We start from the raw sequence: 9,743 nt of genomic DNA, 5'->3' as shown, positions 1-9,743 counted from the left end.
TGCGCTATTTAGCATAACTCCTATTCTGGACCTCGGATTGACATGAAATTTTAGGGACATGCTTAGAAATCAGTACCCAAGGTCATGATTCATTCACGTGTCCGAAATTCTCGTTTTAAATTAAAAAGGGCGTTACGGTCAACTTTTAAGCACTTAACGGAAAGGTGTAAAGGACTTGGACAAACGACGAACCGGTCACAGAGGGTGATACCATCATGTGACCTGGTCCTAAGATAGAGTCCTAAGGCATATCTACATTGCACTAAAACGGGTCAGAACTGAAGTCAAAAGCAAAAGTCAAAGTTTTGCGACTTTCGGCTCCGAACCGGGTCAATATAGCAAATGGTCGAATCAAACAAGCTTAGACTTGTTAATACACTTATTATCATATTTTATGAGTGTTTAAACAGGTTGCATATCATCTACATTACAGATTATGCGTAAAATCGCAAAATGGCATTCTGTTGACTTTTTAAGTACACGTTTGGCTCGACATTTGACCTAGTTAGAGTGGTGATCAGGGGGAACCCTTTTAAGGGTTTATTACCCACATAAATACCAAAACATAACTATCTTTGAGTCGACAAATCACTGGACCATTCGTGATTTATCACAAAGTCAATCGTTAACTACGACGGATTGACTTTTAAGCTAAACTAAGCAAAAACTAAGCCCAAAAAGGGTTAGACAACTTACAGAAGCTTGTGTACGACTTAGGATGATAGAAGAACACTTAAGAGCTCCAGGAATGATCTTGAGAGCAGTGTTTGAGGTGTGGTGAACTTATGCACAATGTAGGCCTTTTTATAGCAAAGTTTGGTGCACAAGATCATTACAACACATCCTACATTGCTCATGGATGATCAGCAAGTGTCCTAAGGTGCTAGGGGTCAGGTAGAGGGCGCCCATGCTTCATTGATTGCTCTCAAGATCGTTTACAAGCCAAATCACTGAATCTGCCCATGTTTTCTGTTACTGGGCGTCCCACGCGGCCCGCATGAGAGTTCATGCATTTTGTACGCGGGCCGCCTGAATCCATAAGTCAGAAACCGGATTAACAGGTGGCTCGCGGCCTACATCAACTAGCCCCTAACCTTTACGCGGCCCGCGTTAGGTCTGATTTCCAAGATTTTTGAATCTTTTGTAATGATTAACGAAATCTTTGGTAATTAATAACCTGACCTTTCGGGTTTGAAGGGGTAACTTTGCGATATGGCCCTCGGTTAATTACAATTAAGGGCCTCGTGCCATTTACCCGTACTGTCAAGCCCCCGGTTAGTTTAATTACTATCCGAAAAGCCTTAACTTTCATTGTTGACGCTTTTAACCCCTCTCGTACGAATTTGATCATAACTTTCTTGTTTTAAAACGGAACTTCGCGAGATTTATATAGTACATTCTAGTGAGCGCATTTTACTGTTACAAAGCTTCGGGTTTGTCAAAGGGTCACTCAGAGGTATAATTAAACATGTTGACACAGTTAACCCTTGCAGCTTGTAATCTCTCACTTTCTTCCGCGTTTCGCTTCCGTACGATCCATGATTTATTCGTTTGAAGGTACGAGCATCGTTTAGAGTTACTATACAGTATATTTACTCTTTGTTGACATCTATAACCCTCGAATTTTCATACTTTCAAGGCTTGTCAACTTTAGTCCTTTATTTAATATCTAATGCCATGTGTAAACTCATGACACGTGTTAACACATTATTGGACACAAAATTTCGAGGTGTTACAATCATCATTCATGGTCTTAAACTCGAATTCCATAGTTTCGTGGCTGCAGTACAAGGATGGCCCACGCAACCAACCTTGGGAGAGTTTGAAAACTTATTATCCGGGCAAGAAGCTCTTCTTGCTCGGTTCAATGGAGCATCCATAAAAAGTGAAGAAGACAAGGCTTTGTTTGCTGAAAAGTCTAAGAATCGAAACCAAGGCAAGCCGTGGCAAAACAAGTACCGAGGACAAGACCGAGGGAAGAAAACTGGTGATCGAAAAGGCAAGTCGACTCATCATAGTGAAACCGAGTCTGAGAAGAAGGGAAAGAACAGAAAGAATCCAAGGTTTCCGTTTAAATGTCATAATTGCGCGATTCGTGGGCATATGGCTAAAGACTGTACCCAACCGAAAGTTGAAGGGCACGCAGCAACTACTAAAGAACCATGGGATGTAGAGGCATAAGTTGCACAACTAGAAGAGGTATCGGCACTCACGGTAACAACGGAACTAAAAACAAATAAACTTGATGATTGGATAGTCGATTCGGGATGTTCGAATCATCTAACCGGCGAAAAAGAAAAGTTGAGCAAATGCAGGAAGTACACCGGGAATCATGTTGTAGTCATCGCAGATAATTCAAAACATTCAATTGCAAACATAGGAGAAGTTCAGTTCCCTACAGAAGGAAATCAAAAAGACTTTGTGATGCAAGACGTATTCCATGTTCCGGGTGTAAAGAAGAATTTGTTCTCCGTGCCTCAGATTACTTCAACAGGTAAACACGTTCTTTTCACTCCAAACGAAGTGTTTATTTTTGATAAACTTGAAACCAAATCTACTCCTATACTCAAAGGAAAGCGAACTAATACGGTTTATGTTTTGTCTGCCGAGTCTGCTTATATGGACAAAACAAGAGAGAACCAAACCGCTGATCTATGGCATGCAAGATTGAGCCATGTCGGCTTTGATAAATTGGAACTGATGATGAAAAGGGAGTTAGTTGAAGGTCTGCCCAAGTTTGAGATCTCCAAAGAAACGGTTTGTGCCGGGTGTCAATACGGGAAAGCTCATCAGTTGTTGTATGAACGATCAAAATTCAAAACCCGGGTCTCGTTAGAGCTGGTACATTCAGATGTGTTCGGGCCAGTAAAACATCCCTCAAATAAAGGTTTAAAGTATATGGTAACCTTTATAGATGGTTTTTCAAGATATGTTTGGATAGACTTTATGAAAGAAAAGTCCGAAGTTTTTGAAAAATTCAAGTTATTCCAAGCAGAAGCCGAGCGACAAACGGGTAATAAAATCCAATGTCTACGATCCGATAATGGAGGGGAGTATTTAGCACACAATTTTGATAAATACCTAAGAGAACACAAAACTCGAAGACAGTTAACGTGCCCAAATACGCCGCAACAGAATGGCGTATCCGAAAGGAAAAATAGGCACTTAGCTGAAACATGTAGAAGTATAATTCATGCGAAGAATGTTCCCGGGAGGTTTTGGGCAGAAGCAATGAGAACGTCGGCATATGTTATAAATAGGTTACCACAACAAGACCAAGAGTATAAATCTCCGTTTGAAAAGTTGTTGAAGATGAAGCCTAATGTATCTTATCTTCGGGTATTCGGGTGTGTATGCTACGTGTTCGTACCAAATCATTTACGTGATAAAATGGAGAAGAAAGCAATCCGATGCATATTTGTTGGTTATGACCCAGTACGAAAAGGATGGCGTTGTTGTGACCCTACGACAAATCGATGCTACGGGTCACGTAACGTAGTGTTTGATGAGAACTCATCATGGTGGTCTGAAGAAAAAGAAGTGCTACCAGATACTGACTTCATTAAAGAAAAACTAGAAAGCTCCATGATTAATCTAGTTTTTGATGATGATAATCGAACTATTGAAGTCGATGAGGAAGGGTCAAGTATGGAAGTAAGTCCTTGTTCAGAACCGAGAACTCGCCAGCAGCCATGGGTAACCGGGTCAACCAGAAGGAGTGAGGTTCTGGATCTAAACAGTCCCGACATTGAGCCAAGTAGGTCTACACGCATGCGAAGACCAAATGCCAAGTATGTAGTTAATGTAGCAATGACTGAAGAAGGAGGATCAGAACGCGAAAGCTATAGTGTTGCATGCAAGAAAGTTGAGTGGTGTAATGCCATGCAAGAAGAGATAAGTGCAATGATAAAGAATGAAACTTGGGTTCTAGTGCCGAAGCCTGCTGAGGTAAAACCGAGAACGTGTAAGTAGGTGTTCAAAATAAAAAGAAAGGCAGACGGGTCAATAGATCGATACAAAGCAAGATTAGTCGCTCAAGGCTTTTCTCAACAGTATGGAGTCGATTACGAAGATACGTTCAGTCTTGTAGCAAAACTCACAACAGTTCGAGTGGTTATAGCAGTTGCAGCGGGAAAAAATTGGGATCTACATCAAATAGACGTAAAGAATGTGTTTCTTTACGGGGATCTCGATCATACGATTCACATGGTGCAACCCGAGGGGTTTGTAAACAACGAGCATCCAGATTATGTTTGTAAGTTACAAAAAGCAATCTACGGTTTAAAGCAATCTCCACGGGCGTGGTTTAGTAAGATGAGCGAGTTCTTGCAACACAATGATTTTGTGATGTCAAAGGCGGATGCGAGTTTGTTCATAAGGATGTCTGGTTCTAAGTTGGTAGTGGTCTTAGTATATGTAGATGATCTAATAATAACCGGAGACGACAAAGAAGGGATCGAGCAACTTAAGCGTAACCTGTGTGTTAGATTTCATATGAAAGATATTGGAAGACTAAGTCATTTCTTGGGCTTAGAGATTAAGTATGAAGAAAGAGCTTTAATCCTACACCAACAAAAGTATTGTATTGATTTATTAACTCGTTTTGGCATGTTAGACTGCAAGCCGATTAACACGCCTATGGATGTCACGGCTAAACTTTGTGCTGACAAAGGGAAGGAGCTAGAAGATCCTAAAATGTACCGGAAAATTGTGGGAAGTCTAATATATTTAACGTTAACAAGGCCGGATATAGCATTTGAAGTAGGAGTGCTGAGCCGATACATGCAAAATCCCAGGAAACCACATCTTGATGCAGTCAGAAGAGTTATGAGGTATGTGAAAACGACTCTTGGATTTGGAATTAAATTTGATCGAGAAGTGAAGCTTGATTTGGTGGGATATTGTGACGCGGATTACGCGGGAGACTTAGACACAAGGAGGTCGACTACCGGGTACGTGTTTAAGTTAGGCCGAGGAGTAATAACGTGGTGTAGTAAAAGGCAACCAACTGTTTCGTTGTCTACAACCGAAGCGGAGTATCGGGCGGCCGCTATGGCAGCTCAAAAGATTGTTTGGCTGCAATTGTTACTTGGTGAACTGAAGCAATCTGTTAATGAGAAAGTAGTCTTGTTCAGCGATAATATGTCTTCCATTCACTTAGCTGAGAATCCAATGTTTCACGCGAGGTTGAAACACATTGAAGTGCATTATCATTTTATTCGTGAGAAGGTGTTGGAAGGAAAGATTGACTTGAAGTATGTTAATACGCATGAACAAGTGGCTGATGTTTTTACGAAGAGTTTACCAAGTGTGAAGCTCAAAGAATTCTGTGAAGGAATGAACATGAAGTGTGTCAACATTGAGAGGGAGTATTGAAATTGAGAAGCTATGTTGAACGAAGGGTGGTACGGTGGTCTCGAAGGGTGGTAGGAGAAGATCTACAAAAGTTCAAGGGCTAGTTAATTAATTTTGATTAATTATCGGCATGACTGGGTGCGAGATGTTTTTGGGGACATCTTAAGAAGAGCTGGGATTTCTGCTAAGAAAGAGGCCCCTGTGAATTTCCTCACGGACCCTATGGAAGGGAGATCTACTCTGCGACCAGCGGACCTGCTCGTCTTTGGCTGGGCTGGGGGGAAACATGCTTGTGTAGACCTCACGGGGGTTTCCCCTTTGGTTGGTTTAAGGGAAAACGGGTTTGTAGCTGGACTAGCTGCAAGAAAGGCAGAATTAAAGAAAGTGGATAAGCACGCTAAAGCTTGCGCAGAGAACCAACATGTCTTTATCCCTTTTGCCTTTGATACTTTTGGCTCCCTAGCGCCAGAAGCCATCAACTTCTTGACGAGGGTTCAACGGTTATCCACAGCAATTGTTCGACCCCAAGGGGGCAGGGGTTTGTGTTCGGGAGGTTGGGGTTTGCAATTCAGAAAGGGTTGGCGGCGCAGCTTGTTGCCCGTCTACCTTCTGTTTTGATGTAACTTAACAAGTTTTCTGGTTATATTAAAAAACAGAAATTGTGATAAAAAAAAAAAAAAGAGTAATGTATTATCATTTTAAATAAAAAAAAAATTAATTAATTGTTTTTCTTAGTTCATACGTAATTTGAGTTTTGTTCAAATTAGGAGTCCTAGTTTATCTAATAGTCAAATAGGTTAGTATAAATAGTCCCTGTTTATTTGCTTCTGATGTATCCAGTTTCAAGTTTTCTGAATTAATAAAAAGTGTCGCTATTGTTTAGCAACAACACGATCAAAGGGTTCGGGTTGGGTTCGAAGGCCACAAGTTTCACAATTTTAACTTTGATTGGATAAATATGCAACTAACAAGCTTAATAAGGAAAACATGCAATTACCCTATTTTTTTTAACCACCATATTAGGCTAATTTTTATCTTTTTCTATTCAATCAATAAGGAAAACATGCAATTGCCCTAATTTTTTAACCATCACATTAGGCTTATTTTTATCTTTTCCTATTCAATCAGTTAGTTATCTATTTTTGTAGTTTAGTATACGTTTTTTTTTGTTCAATCAAATAATTCTTTTTCTTCAACCAACACATTATAATTTTTTTTAACCAACTTGCTGTGTAATTCCTTTTCTTTGAATTTTTCTCAATTAACCTAGTTATCTATTTTTGTAGTTTAGTATACGGTTTTTTTTTTTTTTTTTTTTTTGTTCAATCAATCTAATTCTTTTTCTTCAACCAACACATTATAATTTTTTTAACCAACTTACTGTGTAATTCCTTTTCTTTGTATTTTTCTCAATTAACCCATGAAAATTAATTCAAACTACAGAATCACTGACATATTTAAGGGACACCGATATTGTAAATATAGTAGGGAAAATTACGAATCTAGCCAGGAAAATTGGTTGACCACCAAATTAGCCAGCTCATGCCTCTTTGGAATAGGGCATCCGCCATCTAATGCGTCCGCCAGTAGATGATTGACACGTGGCAAAACTTAGTGGAAAGGTCAGCCGCCGACGCATCCAGTCCAAAAAGTAGGCTGATGCGTCCGGCTTAGCTGCGTCAAAATGCAAATGGCTGGCTCGGCTCAGTCTGGTTGAGTGGCTCGTTGAAGCAGCTTTTAGACGCGAAATGGGGCATTGGGATGTGTTCGACGCATTGTGGCGCATGGGGGGCATCGGTATCCGTGATTTTGTTTTTCTTATTTTATAAAAAATTCATTTACATTTTTTTCTATTTACATTTCTCCCTCCTATATATATATTGAAAAAAATCAGATTTATTTCAATATTTTCTCTCCATACCAACTGATTTTTAAAAGTTTTTATAAAATGCTTATGTCAATGTATCCGCCATTTGATACTCTCCAAATAAAAATCAAGATGTTTAACAGTTTTGAAGATGACGTTTTCCTGAGCTTTAGAAGTGCTAGTGTTTATGGGTGACGGGACCTGCCACTAGTGCTCGAAGAGATCGTCGTTGCCATTTATTGTAGGGGGTTTAACGAAGAAATGTGAAGAACTCACCTACAAAGGGAACGTTGGATCACTTCGTGTTACCGGATTTCCTCGTCCACGTCCTCCACCGCTCCTCCTAAGGCCCCAAATTGTTTAAAAACAAAGAGGAATTGGAGACCGAGCTTTGTGGAGGAGTTGGATCACTTCGTGTTATTGCTTAAAAAAAAAAAAATTTATTATTGTTTTCCTTTATTTTTGTAATTTAATTTATTTTTTGTAATTTAATTTTATTATTGTTTTCCTTTATTTTAGCATGTTCGTGCATGGTGTAACAAGCTAATACAGGATAGAGAAACAAAATATCGTCGGGGGACATCTTCATCAAATACTTTTCGTTGGACCATTCTACCCCCAAATTTCATAGACCTTCTGGCAGAACAGGATAACGATGCTTACGGATACGCTACTGGCAGTGTAGAACTTTACCCTCCCTTTTGGGACGTGGATACGGTAAATATTTACTCACTAAATATTTACCGTATGCGTGACATAGATATGTACTCACTAAATATTTACCGTATCTACTTTTTAGGTTTACATACCAGTATCCAAAGAGAAAGAAGGCTGGGTAATCTTGAAGATAGATATGCACTCACTAAAAATTACCGTTTATTTTACCAATAAATGTGATGCACTTAATTGCGGGGAAAGATTCTGCATTCACAGAAGGATACACCAAATTCTAGTAGAATTTGAGAGTCTCTTCTTATGGTTCCTCGGTCGTATACAGTATTGGGAAAATGCAGGACTAAGTGAGGCTGATGCGTTGGATTACACCGGGGATGTTGTCTGGCCTACATCGGAACATCGGGTTGGTCGGAATTCGGGTGTGATATTGTGTATGTTGCTGCAAAATCTTGTGCAAAACAGTGTACTTCCAAATTGGCAGGAACGAAACATGCAAGATGCATGTATGAGATATAGAAGATTTATGGCGGATCAACTCTATTCTGCACGTTTCATACCCCATTAATAATCTACTTAAAAAATATTTCCTAGTGAAATTATTGTGGGATAAATTAATCCCTAAATTAATTGAATCAAAATTTTTGTTAATTGTTTATTTAGTGAAATTATGTTCTTTTCTTTTTCAATTACAAATGACTTTTTTTGTTATTTACAAAACAAATAAAACAGAAAGTTAATATAAATAAAAAAACAATTGTAATATATCTTAAATAGGATATACATTTGGCATAAATTTATACAAATACTTCTTATTTAATCATCACCCAAGTTGTACGAGGGCCATGTATGTTGAAGTACATAATCCTGAAATTGTTCGGCTTCAACTTGGGCGGTACTGGGTTCCGGCCTAGGGACGGTGCGAGAAGAAGTCTTTGTTTTGGGCGGTGCTAAACAGCTCGCCCGTGAATGCCCATACGTTTTGCACCTACCGCAATATACGGGAGTGGGGTCCTCTCCTTGCGATAAGATTCGTTTGTTTTCTTTCGGACGTCCGGCTTGTCGTTTTGTAATAACCGGTGGTTGTAGATTCACCAGTCCATCGGGTACTTCCCACTCTGATTTATCAGGCACTGGATTTATATGCTCCACATACGTCGATTTATAAACTTCATTACTGTAAAATGGCATCGCATAATGAGCACAATCTGGTTCACCTAAAAATCTAGATACCGCAATAACATGCCCGCAAGGTAACCCAGATACTTGCCAAACCCGACAAGTGCATGTTCCATTTGAGAAGTCAACTAAACCTCTCTTTCCACCGTCATCAACATCAAAACTGTCCTGGGAAATTCCAGCAACCACCCACGAACGAGAACCTTCCACTTTGCCTCGAATTTTTTTTGAGCCCACGGTGTAAGAAAGTGTTCCCCTTGAATTCCCTCTTTCCGGCGATCATAGAACCATTTTTGGACAGACTGTACGAAAAATTCTATGAATTGGGTTATTGGAATTTTTCGAGCATGGTTTGATAAAGCATTCATAGATTCAGCGCTATTAGATGTCATGTAATGATATCTTCTCGCTGGACAATGTGCTCTTGACCATTTCTCAAACCCAATTTCTATAAGAATGTCTCGTAATCTTGGAACAGCAGCACATAGCGCGTCAAACGATTCTTGAAAATCGGACATCCGGTAAGATTTGCACGTCTTCCACCAAAGACTCTCATATTCCTTTTTTTTTTTTTTTTTGACGGTAATCGAAGGTTGACCATCAAATGACGACAACATAACCCGTGAAAGCTTCTTGGAAACACCAACCGTACGGCTAATTGTATAGAAGC

This window comes from Helianthus annuus, chromosome 6 (assembly GCF_002127325.2).
Source record: "Helianthus annuus cultivar XRQ/B chromosome 6, HanXRQr2.0-SUNRISE, whole genome shotgun sequence".
NCBI lineage: Eukaryota > Viridiplantae > Streptophyta > Magnoliopsida > Asterales > Asteraceae > Helianthus > Helianthus annuus.
The sequence above is the reverse complement of the archived record's forward strand: the minus strand, read 5'-3'. Positions refer to the sequence as shown.